This window comes from Eptesicus fuscus, chromosome 2, assembly GCF_027574615.1.
Source record: "Eptesicus fuscus isolate TK198812 chromosome 2, DD_ASM_mEF_20220401, whole genome shotgun sequence".
NCBI classification, from domain to species: domain Eukaryota; kingdom Metazoa; phylum Chordata; class Mammalia; order Chiroptera; family Vespertilionidae; genus Eptesicus; species Eptesicus fuscus.
Genome location: NC_072474.1, coordinates 30,596,430 through 30,616,417, shown reverse-complemented (window position 1 = coordinate 30,616,417; position 19,988 = coordinate 30,596,430). Strand labels below are relative to the sequence as shown.

Sequence of the window (19,988 nt, the reverse complement as noted above, 5' to 3'; positions counted from 1 at the left end):
AAAATTCATAGATGTCGATGGGAGGGGGAGACACTACAAAGCCCATTCTAATTTTCCTTCATTAATGACACAAATAAATATTCACACAGCTATATCCCAGAGGAGGAATGAGAAAAACATGCTTCTTCACCAACTTCCTGAACATAAACAAAACAAGGCAATAAGGTCTGAACACACCAAAAGAATTTTTTAGGGGTTCATTTTAAGCTACTGTAAATATTGACTTAGAACAAAGTATCTTTTTAACTAGAATAGTAAGTGCCTTTAAAGAAACACTGTAATCTAAAAAGCTCATGGACATTAGGAGAAAAAAAGAAATTGCTTGCATATGGCATGAAAGCTTTTTATCTCATTAACTGCACAGATGAGTGCAACTTTAAAATTCAGTGGCATGATCTTAAATTAAGCAAGAAATATACTTGTGTTTTTAAACCTTAAATATTGATATAATAAAATGCTATCTGCATATATTTCATTCAAAATTAAGTGTATTTAAAATAAGATTTCTTCTGATTTTTTTGAAATACATGTGCAGAAATTAATTTCTGGCAAATGATGACAAATTTTCCTATTTTCCTGTTAGTTTATGCATCCCACTGTTTTTATAAGAGTCCTCTTTTATTAACAAGTATGAAAGGATTCATTTAAAATATATATTTTGTACCCAGCTGGGTGTGGCTCAGTGGCTCAGGAGGTCATAGTTCAATTCAGGGCACATGCCCGGGTTGTGGGCTTGATCCCCAGTGGGGTGTGTGCAGGAGGCAGCCAATCAATGTCTCTCTCTCATTGATGTTTCTATCTCCCTTCCTTTCTCTCTAAAATCAATTTAAAAAAATATATTTTATTGATTTTTTTACAAAGAGGGATAGAGAGTTAGAAACATCAATGAGAGAGAAACATCTATCAGCTGCCTCCTGCACACCCGCTACTGGGGATGTGCCCGCAACCAAGGTACATGCCCTTGACCGGAATTGAACCTGGGACCCTTCAGTCTGCAGGCCGACGCTCTATCCACTGAGCCAAACCAGTTAGGGCTCTAAAATAAATTAAAAAAATATATATATATATTATTGATTTTTTTATAGAGAGGAAGGGAGAGGGATAGAGAGCTGGAAACATCGATGAGAGAGAAACATCAATCAGCTGCCTCCTGCACACCCCCTACTGGGGATGTGCCCACAACCAAGGTACATGCCCTTGACCCGAATCGAACCTGGGACCTTTGAGTCTGCAGGTCGACGCTCTATCCACTGAGCCACAACGGTTAGGGCTAAAATCAATAAAAAAAAAAAAACCACATTAAAATATATATTTTGTTCAAAAACACCATTCCACTTGTCTGGATTATTAAATATAGTTACTATAACCAATTCTTTGAAGCAAATCAATACTACTAATGCTCATTCATTCACTCCTCACTCATTCACCCATCAGTCCATCCATCCATCCATCCATCCATCCATCCATCCATCCACCCACCCACCCACCCACCCACCGAGTGTCTTCTGAATATCACTGTGGCAAGCACTATGTTAGATTCTAGGAAAATAAAGTCAAATGAGATATGATTTACTATCCTTAAGAATTAACCACATGTTGTGGCTAACAGTTTAAGTGCTGTGGCAGGAATAGGTACAAGGTACACATCTGGCTATATCCAGGTCATGTAAGACAGAAATCACAATGTCAACCAGAAAGGTAGCTGGACTGAAACTACATTTAAGTTCTGCTACCAGTTCCATGATGCAACCTAGCACAGCCCACTCCTCTCCCAGACTTAAGTTTTCTCATCTGTAACATATAAGTATTGACATCTGATCTACTTCTAAGAGCTGAAGATCTTCACTATCAGGGCCATCTCTACATGCAGTTGACCACGCATGTGGGATGTACCAAAGGGCATGATGGAGCTATTTCTGCTCCTCAATATCTCACTGACCACATGCAACAACGCTTGGCATTCTGACCACTTGATTTATGTCTTGGATAAAGACAGATCTTTAAAAGTCTGCCACCAAAATATATTTAAGTCCATAAAGCTAAAAAACAAATGACACTTTCCTACTTTTTGAGGAAGGAAACTATAAGAAAATGAAACATGATTTGAAGGAATGCTAAGGATTAAAAGGGTTTGGAACACAGGGTACTGCCAGGAGGGTAATACTCAGGTGGGAAGCTGCTGTGAGGAGGGAAGGTCTAGGGCAGTTGGAAGAGGCAGACACTATGCCTGGAAAAGACAGGAATGAGAATAATATAAAAACAATCTTAATCCATTTCAACATTTAATCTTTGAGTTCCAAATGAGGCTAAAAATTTAAAAATCCCATCTATGTTCCCTCATAAAATATATTTTAAATTATCCTGTCTATAATGTAACAGTAATTAGACCCTTAATTCAATGTGCAAAAGTGAGTAGGTATTTTTTAAACAAACCTATTTACTTAAAAAAAAATTACTAGCAAAGACACGACAATTAGGCAATGACAATCCATACAGTACAAGAAATCAGTAACACAATAAATTAATAGCAGAATGAAGATGTGTTATAATACTTATACACAAACTGACCTGTAAAAAAGCACTACGTCACTAACATTCTGCACAATAAAAAACTAAAATGCTATATAAGCAAGCCAACCTGAAATGACACCTAGTATTATAAATGGCCTAATCTATATGTTAATACTGTTGTATCACATAACTGCAGCAAGAGTAAGATAACAATATGACTTTGGGGTTTCTATGGCTACATCCTGGTCTAACGTGCCTGAAAGGGCCGGCTGCTGACACCACACAAGCATTCTGAGTGCTTCTTTTTGGTTATTTATGATATGATTTATGATAACGACAACATCTCCTATTTTCTCTCCTCCTCAGATACAATAAATTGCTATCGTTAATCACCCTTCTCAGTTCAACTATGATTACAATAGCATAATAGGGCCAGGCTATGGTAATACTGTGGATTTTTAAAAAAGAAATAAATACAAGAAGATCTCATCAGACAATGTCAATATCTCTAATATTTTAATCATCTTCCTTTAAGTCTTTCAGGATAAATTCGATTACAACTAAGATTCCACATCCAGGATGTAAGCCCTTTGTGAAAACCAAATTCATAATCAAGTACCACATACTCACAAATCACTATTACCATGATTTTCTTAAATTTACTACAACAGTAAGACTTTGCATAGGACATGGTTTCTTTTCTAAGAGACAATGGAAGTTGTGTCTTTCCTATAGTTGTGAAACTAATCTTATTGCTGTTGTTTCTTTTTGTTCCCAGAATGAGACAAATTAGGCAAATTATCCATTCATCTATCGGAAGGCAAAATAATAGAGAAAAAATAAAAACTTTGTAATCACACAGATACATGTGACCTGCCTTTACTGGCTATGCAGATGCTTAATCTTTCTGAACTTCAATTTCCCTTTATGCCAATTTGGGTTAACAGATAGTACTGCCTCTTTGGTTTTTGAATAACAGTAAGGCAAACGATGTAAAGAATTCAGCAAAGTGCTTAATGAATGAGTTAGACTGTACAAAAAGAAGAAAAATTCTTCCCCTCCCTGCACCTATGTCCTTTCTGTGGGCTGCTCTTAGAGGTGAGCCTACTTGCACTTATGTGACCCTGTACGTGATGGGTCAGTGTTGGTGAACGTGACTTAAGCAGAGGCTTGAAAACCACTTGCATCCTGGGGCTTGTCTCTTGCTGCTTTGGAGCAATTTGCAACTACCCTCGCATGAGTAAGGCAAGCGAACCTACTGGATGATGAGAAGTGCATGGCTTAGAGCCCCAGCCAAATCATCAGACATATGAGTGAGGCCATTGATCAGCAGCTGATCACAAATGTATATCCAAGCCCAGCCACGTCCAGCAAAAGAATTGCACAGCTGAGCCAACCTAAAATGCCAACTCACAGAATTGTGAGCTAAGAGTTGCTGTTTTAAGCCACTAAATTTTTAGATGGCTTGCTACACAGCAACATATTAACGATCCATTCACACCATATACATGTACAGTGGGATTCATGTTATTTGTGATGGTTATGTCCTTATAAAATTACCACAAAACTAAATTAGTGAATACGGAACCATTGCCTCTAAGGGAAAGGTTCCTATGAGGCTTTGATCAAACATTTTTGTTAGCAGATCAATACATAACATTTATGTGTGTTTCTGTTTAAAGACATCTCATTTAATATACACTGTTGATTACTTAGCATAGAACTCATGACCAACTGCACTATATCATGTCAGAATGAAGCTTATCTAACATGCATTTTCTCTGTACGGCACCTCTCAGCCTTCCTATACTTAGGAACATTAGTCAGCACTTAAGCATTGTGCTTGGGGGTCATTTTAAACAGCAATATCACCAACAAAAAGCAAAAAATATGAAAAATGTGGCACTAAATAGACCTTGAAAATGACACTTGTTTACAATATGAGAGTTGAAATAACAAGGCAGAGGGCCACCTTATTCGAACTCAGAGCAAACATGTATATTGGGTGTACCTCTAATTTTTTGCCACTCTGAATGACTGTGAAAGTGATTTTGAAGTTACACATACATTTTAGCAAGTAGGCAAAATTGTAAACACGGAATCCATGCATAATGAGGATCAACTGTATATAATTATATGGCTATAATTTCATCAACATCAAATACTTTTATGGAGTACTGATTTAAAATAAAAGATTTTGCTTGAAAGTAATTCTAGTCCTCAGAAGGCATTTAATGAAAAGATTAAATATGCCTTATGAACTTTAACACTGTGACCATCCATATCTGGCAAGACATTCTTCTAAACCCAAACTGGGAGATATTTTAGTTTAAATTCAAAGAACTAGCTATGTGCAGAACACTGGTCAAGCCACATGATCATTCTTTGAATTTCTGGAATACATCAAGTTCTTCCTTCCTCAGGGTATTTATACAGATTCTGCTCCTCTCTGCTGGGAACATTCTTCACGATTCCCATGCTTGCCTCTCTCTCACCCTGTAAGTCTTAAGCTTAATTATTGTCTTCTCAAAGAAGTATTCTCTTGTCATTCCCTCCCTCCAAAAATAAAGTTTGATGGTTAATGCATTTCTTATCTGTGTCCCCAACTAAGCTTCACTAAGAGAGGAACCACTTGTGCCTTTAGCTGCTAAGCAATCATCAACAGGCTGATAATAAAACTATTAGAAAAATAATAAGAATTATTTTATCATATTTTATTGATTCTAATGGTGTTAAAATGTGCAACTCTGAAACTGATGTGTTTTATAATCAAAGGCATCTTCTTATCTCTATTACTTGAATAAGTGACAGTGATGTAGCATTTAAGGCCTGCGCATGGGTGAACTTGTCATTCTTGGTAGAATGACTGGACATTGCAACTCCTCAATGTTTCAATCAACAAACCATTCAAAAAATCTGAAGAAGAAATATTTGTTCTATGCAGTTACAAAGAAACATTTTGTCTAATAAGAAAGAATCGATTCATAGTCTATTGACATTGTGTGGTTTTGTTTTTTTCTTAGTGGTACATAAAAGAATGGTGCTTCTTATGATTGATGGTGTGTCAGGATCAATGAAATATGTCGGTTGTCTAAATTATTATTAAATGCTTACTATGGCCCTTTTATCTAATACTGAGAAATTATTTTAGTTACTAAAATAACATTACATTGGACATCCTTAAAGTCAAGGGTCCAGAAGGGGACAACTTTGTTGTTGCCCCATGTTGTCCATTTTCTTTCCCTTCTTGTGCCCACTTATATAAGACATCCCATTCACCAATTAGCTCTTGTATACAATCCTTTCTACTACACTAACTTGCCGCATGACCTCTGGGTTTTGGATTAGTATTTAGAAGCACACTCTTTATCCCAAACCATACTTTATTATTAAGGCAGCATTTCTTTACAATGGAAACAGTGATGGACTAGAAGATGACCCTGGTTTATAGAATCAGCCCTTTACCATTAATTTGTATTGATGAGCACAAGATTCTTTATCTGTACACACACAAAATAATGTTGACCCTACTTACTTCATAGGACTATCAGGTGTAATAAGTGAACACACAATGTGAAATCATTTTGAAAACTGTTCAAATAATAGAAGTCAATGTCAGTAGTAGTGACAGCAGCACATGCCTTTTATTGCCATCATTCTCCTAGCACCTATCAAGAGCCAGCCCATGTAGGAGCTGTTCCCACACATTCTCTTTTTTCTCTTTCTCCCAACTATGCATGTATAGTCCCAGAGGTTTTAGCAAAAACAATTTAAAAAAAAGTTCAGTATATTTATACAATGGCTGTTAAAAAGCAAGATTAGAAAGAAGACCAATAAGGATGCATATGTAACACCTTAATCAATAAAGAAATTAAAAAAAAAAAAAGAAGACCAAATTTGGTATGACTCTAGTTTGAAATGGTAAGAGAAACATTAGTTCAGTGCCAAATTGTAAATTTGATAGGAAGAAAGAAAAATCGGTATTTAAACTTTTTTATTTTTATGTATCTATCCTTGTCTCATGCTATCAATTCCAAACATCCTCATATTTACTAGTAGCAGATAAAATCTGCTGCTGGTCTCTTAAAATTTGATGACTCAAAACACAAACAAAAACCCCTAAGAAACCATCCATATACAAGCCACAAAACAAGAAATTCACAATGGTATAAAAATTACTAGAAAAATGCTATGAAACTATAATCAACTCTTTCCCGGCATGGAAGAGAAGTTGGGGTGGGGGTGGTGGGGAACACAGAGGGTAATCATTTATCCAATAATAAGTCACTGCATACATCAAATGCAGATTAAAAAAATTCTTTAAAAAGTACTGTTTAGCCCGGCTGGGTATGGCTCAGTGGTTGAGCATCAACCCATGAACTATTCCCAGTCAGGGCACATGCCAGGTTGCGGGCTCGATCCCCAGTGTGGGGTGTGCAGGAGGCAGCAGGTCAATGATTCTCTCATCACTGATGTCTCTCTCTCCCTTTCCCTTCCTCTCTGAAATAAATAAAAATATATGAGAAACATCCGTGATGAGAATCAATGACTTGCTGCCTCTTGCACACCACACTGGGGACCGAGCCCACAACCTGGGCATGTGCCTTGACCGGGAATGGAACTATGACTTCCTGTTTCATAGGTCCATGCTCAACCACTGAGCAATGCCTGCCAGGCAATTTTTTTTTTTAAGTACTGTTTTTAACTCTAAAATTAACTGGAACTTCATTTAAATTTTCAGGAAAGGTATGTCAGGAAGTCACAATGTCTCAGGGATGAATGTCACTTATACTCCATTTGTATGACGTGGCAAATAAATAGTTTTGACAAAGAAAAGGCTAAATATAACTGCTTCTATTAAAGCCATGTGATAAATAGGACTGGAATTGACTCTCTCCAATTCCCAATGCTAAATGAGATAATTTCCCTGCTCAAAGGCTTCCTGTCACAATTAGAATAAAATCCCAACTCCTTGCTTACAGCTCTTTTCATATTTGTCCAGCAGGTCTTCCGGCTTTTACCGGAAGGGCCTTTACCAAAAGACCCTAAAAAAATCAAAATTAAAAAAAAAAATCCAACTTCTTACTATAACCTATGAAGTCCTGTATCACCCTGTTCCACCTTGCACTGCTCCTCTTCTCACACCACACTGGACGTTTTAATTTTCCTCGAACTTGCCAAGCTGATTCCCAGTACTCTTCAATGATCTGAAATACTCTCCCTCCCTCCACCTCTTTTCATGGCTTATTCTCTCATTTTCTTTAGATCTTCCATGCCACTTCCTCAGAGATGTCCTCTGTGATCAACAGCATGCTATCTACTTGCCTCCCTATCACTTTCACGCCCTGTGTTATCGACATTGCACTCATTCCTACCTATCATTATATTATTTACTAGAGGCCCAATGCTCGAAATTCGTACAAGAGTAGGACTTCCTTCTCCCGGTTGCCGGCACCGGCTTCACTCTGGTACCTGGGACCCAGGCTTCCCTCCCTCAAGCCGCTGGCAGGCACCTGGGACCCGGGCTTCCCTCGCAGTCCCAGCTTCGTCTGGAATGTTTTCCGGTCTAATTAGCATATTATGCTTTTATTATTATAGATTTGATTAGCTTTTTTTTTTTTTTTTTGCCTCACCTACTAAAATGTAAGCTTTCTGAGGTCCAGGACTATATCATCTAGACTGTATTTCCAGTGTCTAAAACAGTAGCTAACCTGGAGGAGATCCTTACTATTTGTTAAGCAAAAGCTTTTTTTTCCCCTCTTTTAAAAAAATCTTTATTGTTCTGACTATTACAGATGTTCTTCTTTTTCCCCCCCATAGCTCCCCTCTACCCAGTTCCAACCCCTCCAGGCCTTCCCTCCTTCCCCACTGACCTTGTCCATAGGTGTCAGTCTGCTCCCTTTCCATGCCCCTGATTCTATTACATTCACCAGTCTGTTCTGTTCATCAGATTTTTAATTCATTTTTTAGATTCACTTGTTGATAGATATGTATTTGTTGTCACTTTGTTGTTCATAATTTTTTATCTTTACCTTTTTCTTCTTCTTCCTCTTCTTAAAGAATACCCTTCAGCATTTCATATAATACTGGTTTGGTGGTAATGAACTCCTTTAGCTTTTTCTTGTCTGTGAAGCTCTTTATCTGACTTTCCAATTCTGAGTGATAGCTTTGCTGGGTAGAGTAATCTTGGTTGTAGGTTCTTGCTATTCATCACTTTGTATATTTCTTGCCACACCCTCCTGGCCTGCATAGTTTCTGTTGAGAAATCAGCTGACAGTCGTATGGGTACTCCCTTGTAGGTAACTAACTGTTTTCCTCTTGCTGCTTTTAAGATTCTCTCTGTCTTTTGCTCTTGGCATTTTAATTATGATGTGTCTTGGTGTGGTCCTCTTTGGATTCCTCTTGTTTGGAGTTCTCTGTGCTTCCTGGACTTGAAAGTCTATTTCTTTCACCATGTAGGGGAAGTTTTCTGTCATTATTTCTTCAAATAGGTTTTCAATATCTTGCTCTCTCTCTTCTGCTGGCACCCCCATAATTTGGATGTTAGTATGCTTGAAGTTGTTCCAGAGGCTCCTTACACTATCTTCATATTTTTGGATTCTTTTTTCTTTTTGCTTTTCCAGTTGGGTGTTTTTTGCTTCTTCATATTTCAAATCTTTGACTTCATTCCTGGGATCCTCTCGTCTGCTGTTGGATCTCTGTATATTATTCTTTATTTCAGTCAGTGTATGCTTAATTTCTGATTGGTCCTTTTTCATATCCTTGAAGGTCTCACTAAATTTCTCGGAGGTTTCTAGAAGATTCTTGAGTAACCTTATAACTATGGTTTTGAACTCTATATCTAGTATTTTGCTTTCATCCATTTCTTTCATTTGTGACTTGTTTCTTTGTCTCCGCATTTTGGCTGCTTCCCTGTGTTTGTTTCTATGTACTGGGTAGCTGCTAAGTCTCCATGAGTTGATAGAGTGGCCTTGTGTGGTAGGTGACTTATAGGGCCTAGTGGCTCAGCCTTCCCAGTCACCTGAGGTGGACGCTCTTGGTGCACCCCTTTGTGGGCTGTTTACACAGTCTTGTTGTAGTTAACCCTTGATTGCTGTTGGTATCACTGGGAGGAATTGACCTCCAGGCCAATTGGCTGTGATGACCCGCTGTGTCTACACTGGAAGATCTGTTGCACAGGAGACACCCTTATGGGGCAGGACTTGCTTCAGTGGGGCTTTGGTGCTTACTGAGTCTGCCCCTTGAGTGTGTCTCTTATGGATGTGAAGAGTTGTAATCTGGTATGGTCTCACTCTGACCACTGGGTACACTGGCTCTTGGATCTCCAAGGAGGTGCAAGGTCAGCCACTATCTGGGGCCACCCAGCAGGAGCTACAGAGACATCTGCAGATTCCTCCTCTTTGTATGGGGTTTGGAAGTGCCCAGACGAGGCCCACTGTGAAGCAAGGCAGGCTGCTGCTGCTGCTGGGCCTTGGACCTTCTTTTGGAAGTTCTGGGCTCTCTGACCCAGCTACAGTTTGACAGGTTTTAGGAGGAGAAAAGACAGGCCATTCATATGCAAAAGCTGATGCACACAGCTTGGGTGGGGTTGTAAATTGGGAGGGGCAGGGTCTCAGGGAATCACCAGGGTGGAACAAACAGCAATGGCTGCCAGACAGCCCTGCACCTGAGAGGTTCCCAGGTCTCCGGGTCTCCCGGTCTCCGCGCCCCGCGCTCCTATGCAGGAACAATAATCGCTGCGAGCACCTCTGAGAGAGGCGCCCTCACGTTCCTGTCCCGATGCCAGACAGTCCAGTTTCTCCCTGTATGTGTCTGGGTCCCCCAGAGTCTCGCCCGGAACTGGAGTTGAGAGCAAGTGGGAGCTTGTATCTCCCTCCCAATTAAAAGAGCAGCACATCCAGGTGCCAGCAATTTCTGCACCTCCGCACCTCTTATCAATCTCACTGTGCTTTCTTTACCTCTTTACTTGTGGAACTTCCACTCAGCCAGCCTTCTGGTAGTTACAGAATAGTCACAGGGATGCAAAGTACAGCATAGGAAATATAGTCATTAATATCATAATAACTATGTATGGTGTAAGGTGGGTACTAGGTTTATGAGGATGATCATTTAGTAAGTTATATAATGTCCAATCACTGGGCAATACACCTGAAACATATAATATTGTATGTCAACTGTAATTAAAAAAATTAAAAATCAATTAAAAGAAAAGAAGTAGGAAGGTAGGAGTGACACCTTCTTCGAGTGAAGAAACTATCTGAACACTGATTAATTATGCAGAGATCTGAATAATTAGGATAGCTGGTCAGAGACAAACTAGGAGAACAGTATTATCCACTCATGGAACAGCATGTGAAATAGCCACATAATATAATAAGTTTGCATATTTAGGGCACTGAAAGGATTCCAGTGTGGCAAGAGCTTAGTAAGTGAGGGGAAGATAAAACAAGATAAACTGGATAGGTAGACAGGGCTTCATGGGTCATGGTCAGGAGTTAAGATATTATTTAAAGGTTAATGGGAAGTCACTGAATGTTTTAAAAGAGTTTGATATGCTTTTAAAAAAGATTACTCCAGCAGCTGTGTAAAGTGGTGATCTGAGTGAACAGCTTAAGTCTAGTGGTGGAGCCAGAAGCTGGAGGAGAGTAAGGATAAAAAAATGTACACAAAATAAAGACAAATAAAGACAGTCTCTCTCTCTCTCTCTCTCTCTCTCTCTTCCTCTCTCTCTCACACACACACACTCACATTCACCCAACAAATATTTACTACTATCTATGTACAACAGGCAACACAGATTTAAGTAAACAATAGACAAGGTTTCTTTTTTCATGGACTTTAAATGCTGGGAGGGCACATAGGCAATAAATAATACAAAAGATAATTCATAGTGATGAAGTGCTAGGAAGACCATAAAACAGGATGACACATTTGGGAAGGGAAAGGGCTACTTTAGATAGAACAGTCACTGAGGAAGTGATGTTTCAGCTGAGAACAGATTCATGAGAAAACTGTAGCCAGAGGATGATCTTTTGAATAAGCATTTCAGGGAAAAGAGAACAAGACCAAGGTCCTGCTCGGGGAACAGCCTTGTACAGTTGGTGAATGGAGGAAAAGCGGGTTAAGAGAAGGTGGTGGGCGGCAATTTCCCATTGATGTGTGGGAGCCGGCCTTATCTTCAATGCTGTGCCCAAAGATCTAGTGTGTGTCTGAGCACTCACTCAATGGGAAACCACTAGTGAGTTTTAAGCAGGGAAGCTTGTTAGAAGAAAGGGAAAGATTGAGGAAGGTAGGTAAGAAAGCTAAGGAAAGGTCTCAAAATGCTCACTGTGCACATAAAGAAGATAAACTATTAGATCAAAGAAGTTGTTTATTTCACTAAGGAGGAGAAGAAAAAAATAACAGTAGCCCAGTTGGTGTGGCTCAGTGGTTGAGTGTTGACCCATAAACAAAGGACATTTTGGTCCCATTCCCAATCAGGGCACATGCCCAGGTTATGGGCTCGATCCCCAGTAGGGGGAGTGCAGGAGGCAGCTGATGGATGAATCTCTCTCATCATTGATGGTTTTTTCTCTCTCTCTTCCTCTCCCTTCCTCTCTCGAATCAATTAAAAGATTTTTTAAGTAATATGAAGCTTAAAACGACTGTCCAGATTTTAAGACAATCATACCCGATAGGTATTCAATTATTATAAATATGATATAAAATTTTTATTATAATAAAAATTAAAAAATCACTACACATACATGATCAGCATTATTATCCAACTTTTACACATTGAAGCAAACAAGCCAGACAAAGGCCACTGTACTTAGGAAAGTAGATTGAGCAAGGCTGTTAATTGTTGGGATAATATCATATTCTATTTTGCATTGTCACTACAATAGAAATAAAAATAAAGTAAAAAAAATTACAAGTACATTTAAGTTGTTTGATGCTATATTTTCATATTGCACATACTCCTAGATACAGAGTAATATGTACTCTTAACCAAACCTTTATTCTATTGCAAGACTGTCCCAGTGCTCTAAATGACCTTGACAAAATTCTGGAAAAAAATATATCAAGACCTGGGGCTCTAAAGCTATTTTAGAATTAGCTCTGAATAATTGTCCTACAATATGAGTTTCTTGATTAATTGCTTAAGATAAGGTCTCCTTTTCCTTGCTGGCCTCCAGTGGCTCCCTCTAGTTCCCATAATCACTTTTGTCTCATTCTTCTAAACCCTGGAAGGCTAAGAAAAAAAATCAGAGATATACCAATTCCATTACTTGAGGATTAGCTAAAAGATAACCCTTTGTATTCCATTACTGACCATTATTTGAGTAATTATTCAATAACTATCCTACATTTGAAAGATGCACTAATTGTTTTCCGTGGCTCACTCCTTCTTTGTGTCAGACAAGTTATGAATGTTAGTTATTTAACACTGCAAATCAATACTTGGGCCACGTGAGAAATAGGACTCATAATTTTTTACTAATTTCATTTTCCTTTGATTTCTTTTTCTACATAAAAATTAAAGCTGAAACATGAATAGTCTGTTGAAGGTCTTACTGACTAACTAGAAAATTAGGACTCTATTTTTTTTTTTTTTTTACCAGATTTATGTCTTACAAGAGTCAAATTTCTGCATAATTTAGAAAGAAAATTGGCAGGAGATGGTTGTTCCATCTAATTTCAGCAAAATTAGTATTCAGCCACCTAAATTTTTGGCAGTCTTCCAGTATGTTTATCCAAAGCAATAAGTAGACAGAAAATAAAATTGATAATCATTCCTAAATAAGTTAGTTTCTCTCTCACTCTCTTTCACACACACACACACACACACACACACACACACACACACACACACTTAAAAAATGAGTGAATACTTTTAAAAGTATATTTCATGAATAGAATCATGGTTTGTATTCTCCCCTTAATATGAATTGCATATATAACAGAAAACTCACCCCATTTTCAAAGTACCAAGAACCTTATAATATTAAGGTGATTTAAAAATGGTTTACAAAGGAGTAATTTTTATTTATTACACCAATTCTTTTTTTTTTAATGTTTTTATTGATTTTTTTTAGAGGGAGGAAGGAAGAGGGATAGAAATATAGAAATATTGATGAGAGAGAAACATCATCAATAGGCTGCCTCCTGCACATCTCCTACTGGGGATTGAGCCTGCACCCCGGGCATGTGCCCTGAGTGGAAATCGAACTAGTGACCTCTTTGTTAATGGGTCAATGCTCAACCACTGAGCCACACCGGCCAGGCCGATACACCAATTCTTGACTATCTCTGTTAATAGGTGGAAATGATAGAGACAATTATTCCAAATTCGTTAGTAATTGCTTTGGAATGCATCCTAGCAGAAAGCTGAAAATCCACATAACTAATTTTTGCTTACCTTTAGTTCCTCCTAGAACTCTCACTGGCACAGAAGAAAAAAGCCAAGAGGCTCAAATTGTGCATTTAATATTTACTGATCACCTACATCCATAAGCCTTGAGCTCAGAGAAAACTGAGAAGTACTTCTTCTTCAAGGCCATATTAACTTTGTGTCTGGTAGTGTCCCAGTTTGGTGGCTCTCAGACACTCCTGGCAGCTAGAATGGAAATGGCAGTAACAGTGAAGAATGGTATAGGGTTTGGAAGCCACGTGAAAAAGGTTAGCAAAAGAGGGGCTTCTATCCAGTGAGTATTTGCTGTGCACCTGCTATGTGCTGGGCATCAGGTGCTAAAAACTGAAATAAGTAAAAGACCCTCAAAATGCCCACAAGAAAAGTACAAACTGAGAAACAATAAATTTAGGCTGTTACTACCATTCTGTACAAGGGCTTCCCTCTCTTGCCTATTTCATCATCCTTCAAGATGCAGCTTAATAAAGAGAAGACAAGCCACAGACTGAGAGGAAATATTTGCAAAAGATATATCTAATAAAGGACTGTTAACCAAAATATACAGAGAACTCTTAAAAATCAACAATAAGAAAACAACCTGATTAAAAAAATGGGCCAAAGACCTGAACAAACCTCACCAAAGAGGATATACAGATGACAAATAAGCATATGAAAAGATGCTCAATATTACATGTAATTAGGAAAATTGAAATTAAAATGTGAGACGACTACACAACTATTAGAATGGCCAAAATTTAAAACAATGAAAAATGGGGAGCAACAGGAACTCTCATTCATTGTTGGTGGAAATGCAAAATGGTACAGCCAGTTTGGAACACAGTTTGGTGGTTTCTTATAAAACTAAACATACTCTGTCCATACGTTCTATCATTCATATTCCTTGGCAATTATCCAAAAAAGTTGGAAACTCATATCTACACAAAAACCTGAACATATAAGCAGCTTTATTCATAATTGCCAAAACTTGGAGGCAACCAAGATGTCCTTTAGTGGTGAATAGGTAAATAAACTGTAGTATATGCAGGTAATAAAACAGTAAATGCACTAGAGACCCAATGCACAAAATTCATGCACTGGCAGAGTCCCTAGTGGGTGCTGGCCACCAGCCTGTGCCTCCCTCCCTTCCCTGGGCCGGGCCCACCCCCTGGTTGAACTCCCAGACAACTCCCGGTCCAGGGGACAATTTGCATACTATGCTTTTATTATATAGGATCGAATTACTAAGTGAAAAAAGTCAGTCTGAAAAGGCTACATACTACATGAGTCCAACCACACAACATTTTGGAGAAGGCAAAGCTATGGAGGCAACTAAATAGATCAGGGTAGAGAAGGATGAAGAGGTGGAACACAGAGAATTTTTAGAGCAGTGGAGCTACTCTGTATGATACTATAAGGGTAGATACATGTCATTACACATTTGTTAAAACCTATAGAAGGTACAACACCAAGTGTGAGCCCTAATGTAAACTATGGACTTTAGTTGATAATGATGCATCAGTGTAGGTTCAAAAATTGTAACAAACGTACCACTCTAGTGGGGAATGTTGATAATGGGGGAGGCTGGGGCATCAGGGATATGTGCATATGGCAGTCTTAGCACTTTCTGCTCAATTTTGCTGTGAATCTAAAACTGCTCTAAAAAATAGTCTATTGAAAAAAATGCAGTTCAAGACCTACAACTTCTGTTAAGCTTGCCACCAAATTCTCTACTTATCTTTAACTCGAAAAGAACTGATGTTTGATCCTTAATCATATACTCCTTTACATTGTTGTCCTGGCCGGGTAGCTCAGTTGGTTATAGCACTGTCCCCATATGCCAAATTGCGGGTTTGATCCCAGGTCAAGGCACATACAAGAATCAACAAATGAATGCATAAATAAGTAGAACAACAAAGCGATGCTTCTCTTTCTTTCTCCAAAAAATCCTATATAATAAGAGGGTAATATGCAAATCAACCGAATGGCGGAACAACCGGTCACTATGACACACACTGACCAACAGGGGGCAGATGCTCAACGCAGGAGCTGCCCTGGTGGTCAGAGTGCTCCCACAGAAGGAGCGCCGCTCAGCCAGAAGTCCTGAGCTGGGCTTACGGCTGGTGAGCACAGCGGTGGTGATGGAAGCCTCTCTTGCCTCCGCGGCAGCACTAATGATGTCCAACTGATGGCTTAGGCCCGCTCCAATAACAGTTCCTGCCTCGTGGTAGGGGCTCAATGTCTATTTTTAAAAACAATGAATGGACTACTGAGATTTGGTGTTTAATATCAACTATTACTTCTGAAAAAAATTATCATAGTGCTTTTTAATATTAAAAAATAGGAGATGGAGGCACTTATACAAGGAGAGAATAACTACTATATTCCTTTGAATGTAAGATGCCATAATTATAAAACACACTTATTTAATGTAACATTAAGGAAAAAAACCTGGCAATTAAATTATGAGAATGCATTTTTATCACTTAGAAACTTTATTTCAGACTAACTGAACAAGCTGTTCTAGACTTAGATGTTAATATATCACCCATACATTAAAAAGAAGTTAAATAAATTTGTTAAAACAGTCCTAAAACACCTTATTTTCAGTGTCTAATTCTTCTGAATTATTTTCCAACCCTGAGTTGTAAAAATCCATGCTTTAACCCTTTGCACTCACTTGCTTTTTTTTCAATTCCTTTATTCTACTCGGGATTTAATTTTTTAAATACCCCAGATTTTACAAAGCGTGGCAGTAGAATAAAAAACAGGAGTTTCTTTTCATACAAACTTATTTATTTGGATTTTTTTATATTTCAAATTATTGATACATTCAATAACCGTCACACTCGACATCTGAGTGCAAAAGGTTAACACATAATATCAATCTTTATGCATTAAGAGTGTTACACACAGCAGTCTGTGTTCAGTGAGCACCTCTGACACTTATTCCGCAAGTTTAGTGCATATGTGCAGGCAGTGACAACTATGTCAGGACAGCTGCCAGGCAGTGACCATAGAGGCTTCTGGATTTCAGAAATGCTAGATATGGAAAAATGAGCATCTTAGAATCTAGAAAACATGTTTTGTTCTAATATATAATAGCAAAGAAATAATGCTTAAGATGTTTTCCATAATTTTATATGTAGTTTGTATTATATGTTCATTTTATGTATGATCATTTTCTTTCCTTCCTCCCCTGTTGAGAATTAGAACAGAAAGTATCATCTCTACAGACCTATAACAGATCACTGATGTATGTGTGTGTGCGCGTGTATGTGTGTGTGTGTGTGCGCGCGTGCGTGTGGTGTGCTCACGCCTTTGTGAGAATGCCCAGGAAGTTTTTACTATCACTTTATCCCTGTGAATAGTGTCCTACTTTTCTTTCTTTTTGGATTTAGGGAGGCAGGGGAGGAGGAAAGAGGACAAGATAAAGAAGGAGAGAAAGGGGACCCGCACAGAAATTCCCCTTGTAGATGTTATCACTACTGGCAAAGTTATTTTCAGTAATAGATCTGCTCTCCAACGGCACAAGTGAGGTTTCATCAAAGGCTGCATCAGAGCTTACAATGCAGCACTTGGCTCTACACTGGGTATTTCCACACCTTAGGTGAGTTCCATAAAGCCGTGGCATGAAAAAATTTATAATGTGAGCATAAATGATGAGATAAAGTCTTTCCATTGTGTATCCTGATCTAGAATTTATTTCACTTAATCTCTTGTATTTTTCAGTGAACTGAGATTTTAAAAAGCAAAATGCCATAGTGTTTGTGTTCTTAGAGTAAATGTATGTTTTAAGTAGCAGTATTTTAATAACATGAAATACACAACAGATGAAGGAAATACTGAAGAGAATATACCTACTCATTTCAGAGTAAGCAGCTATTTTTGGGCTTACTTTCTGAGACCTCCCACCCCATATTTTTAGCAGAAAGGCTGTCAAACTCAAACTTATAAGGAGTTAAGCAGAACTGGGTTTGCTCCTAATCTTGTTCACTTAGTATTATGTATAATAAACCAATGCCGGTTAAACATTTGTATTTTAGGCTAAGAATTAAGTTAACACAACGGGTCTCTACATTTGGGATTACTTTACGTTAGAGAATATAGAGATGTTTTAGTTTTATTGGTGATTCTAGTTGCTCATTTATATTCTAGTTCCATAAATTATCAATCAGTGTCTGTCTTTCTTAACTTTTGGATATTTGCTGCAGGAAACATTTCACCATTAGTTCCGGGGTTTGTATTATTATCCAATGGAATACTGACTAACTGAGATGCCATTCTCTCTTCTGGAATGAATGCAAACGTGCCTGACATACCCTGCATTCAATGAGCTTTTGTGTTTTCTAAGAGGGGTGAAAGACAGAGAATTATCAGCCCAGGTGAAAAGTGATACCTCTTTAGTGCACAGATCTAACCCCCATACTATTTTAAATAGGACCAAGTGACACAATGACTGATATAGGTAACTTTTCCTTTCTAAGAATGTAAGGAAATGGTGGGAAAGGGAAAAGAGAAAATGTGCGGTCAAGAGAAAATGAGATCAATAACATAAACAAGTAAGAACTGGGTTAACATTGTATTTAATTGCATGCTCATCTTGTTTTACTTTTTAAAAAATTGACTATACTCCCAGTATTGAATATGGCTCTAGTTAAATTTCTAAGACTCATTCCTCGCCCCCCCCCCCCACACACACACACACACTGGGTAATATAGTAATTTTCTTGAAAAACTATTATAACATGAAAAATATATTCTGGCAGAATGCCATATTCATAGCACCCTGCACTCCTCAAATACCCAGTGCATTTCTGTTATTTCACCTACCACACTGTATGATAAACAATCAATTTACATATTTGTTTTACTCATAAGGCCAAAGACAATACAGAGAGGTAGGAGCTATCATAATCATTTCTGTGTATCCAGTACCTGGCATACAGTAACTGCCTATAAGTGTTTGTTAAACAAAGGAAATCTGCTCTCAGTATCAGTACTTGCTGCCTGATTGTCTAGAATGAATTTACACAATTAAACTGCAGTACATACAATGTTATCACAAGCTAAGATTTTATGGGCTTTTTAACTTCCATTTTGCAATCTTCAAGCTACAATTACCATCTTCTTGCATTTTAGAACCTTCATAAAAATGTGTTCTCTTAGTATCCATGAAAGATCTATCCCAGGGTAAAAAAGTAGGGGATCTCTAAGTTCATCCTTAACCCAAGTTTGCACCTTGACTTCACCACACCCTCGTTCATCATCAGTAAAAGGGGGATGATAATAATAAAACCAGTTCTTAGCTACTGTGAGAAGTGAGTTAAATAAGACATATGATACAGATTAAATACCCAATACATTTAAACTATTATTCAAATGTATTGGGTATTTAATAATTAACATAATTATCTAAATAAGACAAAAACAAGTGAAAACCAAAAATCACCAGAAAAACTAGGCAATGCTACTACTAATATTAGCTGCTCTTATTGGCATCAGATGGCAATAAACAGACTTAGTTGGTAATGTACATTCACATTAAGTTCTCCTTGTTAAATTTATAGTATATGACACAGATTTGGCACACACAATTTAGAAAGGGAGAGCTGAGGGATTTCTTTTATAACTAGAGGCCCGGTGCATGAAATTTGTGCACGGGGGTGTGTGTCCCTCAGCCCAGCCTGCACCCTCTCCAATCTGGGACATCCCTCTCACAACCCAGGACTGCTTGCTCCCAACTGCTTGCCTGCCTGCCTCCCTGCCTGATTGCCCCTAACAACTCCGCAGCCAGCCTGATCCTGATCGATGCCTAACTGCTCCCCTGCAGGCCTGATCACCCCCAACTGTCCTCCCCTGCAGGCCTGGTCACCCCCAACTTCCCTGCTGCACCAGTCACCCCTAACTGCCCTCCCCTGCCAGCCCGATTGCCCCTAACTGCCATCCTCTGTCGGCCTGGTCACCCCTAACTGCCCTCCCCTGACGGCCTGGTTGCCCCACAACTGCCCTCCCCTGCTGGCCCGGTCACCCCTAACTGCCCTCCCTTGCCAGCCTGGTTGCCCCTAACTGCCCTCTTCTACCAGCC

General features: G+C 38.6%; 1 protein-coding gene and 1 non-coding gene across 2 annotated transcripts in view; one reads left to right on the top strand and one right to left on the bottom strand.

The window, feature by feature from the left end:
* The window catches only part of TAF3 (TATA-box binding protein associated factor 3), a 199,710-nt gene that overhangs the window by 53,618 nt on the left and 126,104 nt on the right, over positions 1-19,988 (bottom strand). The gene's annotated exons all lie outside the window — the stretch shown is intronic.
* LOC114227727 (U7 small nuclear RNA) lies at positions 7,482-7,545 on the top strand. Its single transcript, XR_003613798.2, has one exon. It is a non-coding gene; the product is annotated as a U7 small nuclear RNA (small nuclear RNA).